This window comes from Schistocerca cancellata, chromosome 5, assembly GCF_023864275.1.
Source record: "Schistocerca cancellata isolate TAMUIC-IGC-003103 chromosome 5, iqSchCanc2.1, whole genome shotgun sequence".
Lineage (NCBI taxonomy): Eukaryota > Metazoa > Arthropoda > Insecta > Orthoptera > Acrididae > Schistocerca > Schistocerca cancellata.
In genome coordinates, this window is record NC_064630.1 from 509,763,560 (window position 1) to 509,769,773 (window position 6,214).

A 6,214-nucleotide genomic window follows, 5' to 3' on the forward strand; every position below is an offset into this window, starting at 1 on the left:
TCATATTTGTAGATGTAATACTTTGGAAAATATAAATCTTTGTGTAGTGTGCGTACTGTAAGACCTTCAGTACACACACCATCAGATTATTTGACTTGTCGCTCTAACGAAGTAGGTGAGTGTCAGCAATATGTCTTGTGGTCTTATCGTGGCGTGTTTATCTTCTGCCGTTAGGTCAGACGATAGAAATGCCACTTGCACGCTTAGAGTAGCAGATTGACGGTGACCAACTTTAAACAGAACTTGATTAATTTTCACACACATTTATTAAAATAATAACAAGCATAAAAATTACTTAACTTGGTTCTGGATGCTATTGACAATTGACAATCTGAAGTTCCTTTGGTATTGGTACGTTAATCTTATTCTCACATATATCTCTGATACTTGACAAAAGTGTCTATACATTTATCTTCATGGCTGTGTACAGGAATATGGTAATCTTATTAGGCGCAGACTGAAACTTGACTATAGACTGGTACAGACAAATGCAGACTGACAAATTGGAGGTCTGTACACTCGTTATAATACCTCACGTGTTCATGTATCACTGCACTAGTGTGATCCGCAAGGAGAAAAGGTTCTACGTTAGCAGCAATCTCATTGGCAGCGTTACATATTAATACGCGGATCGGCGGAAGGAGAATTTGGTTCGTCTCTATGGCAGCGCCATGTCGTAGTGTGGAGACGTACGAGCGCTGTTGTGCTCAGCGGGGCGCGCTCTAGTGGGAAAGTTGTCTACGCGCTGACTACGCGGAACTATGTACACAACACTTTGGAAACGAATGAATCGCATATAGTAGCCCTGTATTACGAAGCTCTACGAAAGAGGACGAGAACGAAAAATCAAATGTAGGGAGGGCGAATAGATGACTTGGATTTGTTGGGAAGGTTTTGATAAAGCACAGTGCGTAAGTAAAAGAAATTACACGCAGGACGCCAGAGCAACCTATACTAGAATACGGTCCTAGTATCGGGAGTCTTATCAAGTAGGTATGACAACAGTTATGAAATTAATTCAGACGCGCTGTTCCGACTGTAACAGGTTTTTGAAGCCCATACGGAAGTGTAACAGGAATGATCTGGGAGTTTAAATGGCAACCCATGGAAGAAACAGATCGCATTTATAGTAAATCCCTTTTGGGCAAATTAATAGAGCCTGTATTCGAGGAAGACTTGCGGCCATTCTGTTGCAATCATAGAAATACTCGAGAAAGGATTAACGGGGTAAGGTAAGAGAGATGAGGGTGAGTACAGAGCCAGATAGACAACCATTGAGAGGGACATACAGTCATTAACGGTGGTACGAAGTATCCTCCGTCATGCACTGAACAGTGGTCTAGATGTAGTTGTAGTGAGCTAAGCTACTGGTCAGACCACCTTATACTGAAGAGACGCACAGCTATTGCGGCTCTTGTTACGCTAGGTGTACGACCCTGCTGCCAGAACACAGGCGCTTCTGTAGTTGAGCTACCACCAGACGGCACTGCTGAACACGTGTACCTCGTAATTTAGAGGGTATGACGCTCGTAAACTTGCTGTCCTACAAGTGCAACGGACGTTAAACTGGAGCCCCTCGCCAGCTTCACGCTTCCAGCTCGCCGCTCACGAAGGCGTTGTAGCATCTGAGGTTTAATCTCCGGTGTGATGACACTAGTTATCTTAAACAACTTGTTTGCAACATAGAGTGCGCAGTGACCGTGAATATATATAGATATAGCTACCGTGCTGACTCCCGAGGGCTATGTTTCACTGGAGATGTTCTTTACTTATACTCATCATTCAGTGTTACTGGTGTACGTAGATGAGATGCGCGCATTCGTGAGTGAGTGAGTGACTGAATGAGTGTGTGTGTGTTGGGGGGGGGGGGTGTAAGGAGGGAGGAGAAGGAGGTAGGGCATCAGCTAGTGGTCTCAGGTTTTAGCGACTAGTTACTAACCATGTAACGACTGCCACACCATTGTGGTGCGAGAGCAGACTTATACTGCTAAGTTGATCGGTTCTGGCGAAACTTGACATAGGAAAAAGTCGAAAAATAGTCGGTAAGCCTTGACAGATGGTCCCTTATGTCTGTGCGGGTCTCAAATCTTCTGTGTCGTGACGAGAGAGCGGCTACCAACAGGCCCAGTAGACAGAGATTTAGCTTTCTAATACTGCCGATACAGCTTCAAAAAGTACGGAGAACATTTCTTCCGCGTTACGGCTTTCAACAACACGCATCCATGTTGCACCTAGATGTTTTCTAGTCTCACCTACCGACCTTCCTTTACCTCACAGTCTCTGACTTTTCTTTGGAATCCAGAAAAAAAAAATTGTTTGAACCAGATATAGTCTACTCGTCTGGCTACACGTCTTACCTACCTCCATATTACTTGTATTATTATCATAGTCACGACTTTTAATTAAAACCTGTTTCCTGACCGGTTTCTTCGTTTTCCTTTCTCTCCCAGTAACTTTCAATAAGCTGCTTTCCAATCCATTATGAATTTTCATCCCGCAGTGGACTGTGGGACATTAAAACTATGTGCCGGACCAAAACTCGAACTTGAGACGTTTGCGTTTCGCGGAAAGTGCTCAAATCAGCGCACAATCCGTTGCAGAGTGTAAGGTCACGGTGGTAACAACCCTCAGGCTGCAACGCTGTGAAGGCGGGCCGCGAGTCATGCTTGGATAGCTTAGTGGGTTGAGCGCCAGCCTGCTGAAGGCAGAATCTCCAGATTCGAATGCTGGACAGACACACAGCTTCAATGTGCCAGGTACTTTCAAATCAGTGCATATTTCGATAATTGGCTAAGGAGACACTAGTAGTTCTGTAGTGGTAGAAATTGTTTCTTTTTCTCTTTTGATTTGTTGTGGTACTAGGTTTTTGTAGTATTAGAAATTTTTATTCGTAATCATTTTTAAGTATGAGGCAGAAGTAATAATTGTACATACATTTCATTAAGCGAACTGGTGCCAATCCAGGTGTTTTACGGTCTGGAAGACTCCAGTAACATCATACAGGTAAGATTAGTTAGCGCGTGTACAGAGCAAACTTCAGAGGGCTCGCATTGCACCTAAAACTCACGAGAAAGTAAATAGCATGAGAGCAGCTTCAACATTTGCTTCACCAGTGCAACGCCGTCTTCCTGAACAAGGTTAAAGGTCTACACAGCGCCCAAAATATCCTTTATTACGCAAACAAAGTAAGGCGAAAAGGCTGCACTGAGTACAGTAACACAAAAACGGGAGCATGCAGCAGAGGTGCAAGGTGTTATTCACGGAAGAATCTAAGTTTGAAGTATGTGGAAGGCACGTTTGTTCGTCAACTTGGTGGAGAGCGTACGAACAGTCAGTCTGTGACGCCAATGGTGGAGGATGGTAGAGGGTCGGTGATGGTTTGGGGATGTTTTGCTGGTGATAATGTGGGGGATCTGGTGAGAATTGATGGAACATTGAAGAAGGGAGGATATCAGGATACTGATCAATAATGTAGCTACATCTGGCAAGAGGTTAGCTATACAGCAGGGCAGTGATTCCACACGTGCTTCAAAAGTGTGCAGAGGGTATGTCAACAGAAAAAAAAAAAATGTGGGGAACTGAAGAATATGATTTGGCCCAGTCAGCCACCTGAATTAAATCGCCTTAAAGTCTCATGGGATAAATTTGACAGGGAGTTCAGAAAACTGAGGTCATCCAATGTTGAAGATCTATGGAGTAATGTACAGACTTGTTGGACTGCAATCTCTGGCAAAACACTACAAAATGTTGTCTCCAAAACGCCAAGAGCTTGTTCAGCTATTCTGAGGGCAAAGGATGGATGCAAGAGGCGGCTAAAATCTGAACAATATTGTATTGTACTTAGTAACAGAGACAGAAAATACTTATTTTGTAGATCTGTTTAGTTTGTACGATGCGTTTGTGTTATGTTGGTGCCCAAGTACTTAGCATTATTGATTTGCACGTTGGTATTCCGGTTATTACGGGTTTATTTATCGACTGCCAATTTTTATTTGTAGTGAACTGTTGCTATTTGAGTTGACATATTGTCATTTTACTATTTTGGAGTTAGTGAGTGGAGCTGTGGACGCTAGAAAATGGAGCACCAAGTGGAGAATTTGGAACACTTCCGACGTTTCTTTTGTTTGAGTTCAGTAGAGGGATGACTGCAGATGAGCCAGCCACGAACATTTTCAGCCTGTATGGGGATAACACCACTGGACAGAACACGGAAAGGAAGTCGTTCTCTCGTTTGGAGGAAGATTGTTTTGTCGTTAGTGACACTTCACGTCCAGGAAGATCTTAGGGATTTGATGAAGATCGTTTGAATGCATTAATGCACGCTGATCCACGTCAGCGCAATCGAGGACTGGCAAATGTGCTGATCTGTGATCATTCCACCATGTGCGACATTTCCATCCAAAGGTGAAGATTTAAAAATCGGCTCTACGAGCACCGCATGCTCTAACTCAAAACGAGAAAAATCAGCGGGTGGCCATATGAACATCTCTGCACCGACCATTACTATACCGTAACGATACTAATGGTTCAAATGGCTCTGAGCACTATGGGATTTAACGTCTGAGGTCATCAGTCCCCTAGAACTTAGAACTACTTAAACCTAAGGACATCACACACATCCATGCCCGAGGCAGGATTCGAACCTGCGACCGTAGTGGTCGCGTGGTTCCAGACTGTAGATACTAATGCCGAGAAATGGCGTCTTCATGCTAACATAAGGAAAAGAAAGGAACAGTTGAGTCCGAACAAAGCAGCAACTCCCCGTAGAAGATCCTGCTCGCATCCACGAAAGATAACGTTATGCATCTGGTGTGACGTAGTAACCTATGAATTGCTTCCCAGAGGTGTAACCATCACTGCTGACATCTGCTGTCAACAAATGAGACGTCTTGCAGACGCAGACCGAGAACAACGACCATGAAGACAGCGTGAGGTGATGCTACTCTACGATAATGCTCATTGGCATTCTGCTAGACGGACTAAAAACGCTATAGCAGAGTTGGGTTGCGAAGTCATTCCACACTCATATTATTCAACTTATCTTGCACCCCCAGATTTGAATTTAACCTTCACTGAACTTCGTTTCTACATGAACATGCGCTCCCAACATGATTCGACGAGTTCTTATCCCAAAACCCATGTCATTTCTACAGTCGCGAAAAGGAAAAGTTATCCGAGCTTTGACAGACTGTTGTAAATAGTGAAGGAGAATTTATTACTGATGACTAAAGTCTCTGTAACGTGTTTGTGTGGCTTTTATTAAACTTATGAAAAAACACTGCTAACTTATGTATCAACCTAATACACTGAAGAGCCAAAGAAACTAGTACATCTGCCTAATATCGGGTAGGGGCCTTGCGAGCGCGCAGAAATGTTGCAACACGGCGTGCCATGGACTCGACTAATCTCTGAAGTAGTGCTGGACAGAATTGATACCATGAATCCTACAGGGCTGTCCATAAATCCGTAACAGTACGAGAGGGTGAAGATCTTTTCTGAAAAAGCATCCCAGACATGCTCAATAATGTTCATGTCTGGGGAGATTGCTGGCCAGCGGGAGTGTTTAAAGTCAGAAGAATGTTCCTGGAGCCACTCTGTAGCAATTCTGGACGTGTGGGGTTTCGCATTGTCCTGCTGTAATTGCCAAGTCCGTAGGAATGCAAAATGGACATGAATGGATGAAACTGATCGGACAGGATGCTTATGTACGTGTCATCTATCCCATATCACACCATCTGCAAACGCCCCAAACCATTGCAGAGCCTCCACCAGCTTGAACAGTCTACCTGCTGACACGCAGGTCCATGGATTCATGAGACTGTCACCATATCCGCACACGTGCATCCTCTCGATACAATTTGAAATGAGACTAGTCCGACCACTCAGCATGTTTCCAGTCATCAACAGTCCACTGTCGGTGTTGACGGGCCCAGGTGGGGCGTAAAGTTTCGTGTCGTGGCGTCTTCAAGGGTGCACGAGTGGGCCTTCGGCTCCGAAAGCTGATATCGATGATGTTTCGTTGAGTGATTCGCGCGCTGACACTTGTTGATGGCCCAGCACTGAAATCTGCAGCAACTTGCGGAAGGGTTGCACTTCTGTCACGTTGAATGATTCTCTTCAGTCGTCGTTGGTCCCGTTCTTGCAGGATCTTGTTGCGACCGCAGCGATGCCGAAGAATCGATATTTTACCGGATTCCTGACGTTCACGGTACAC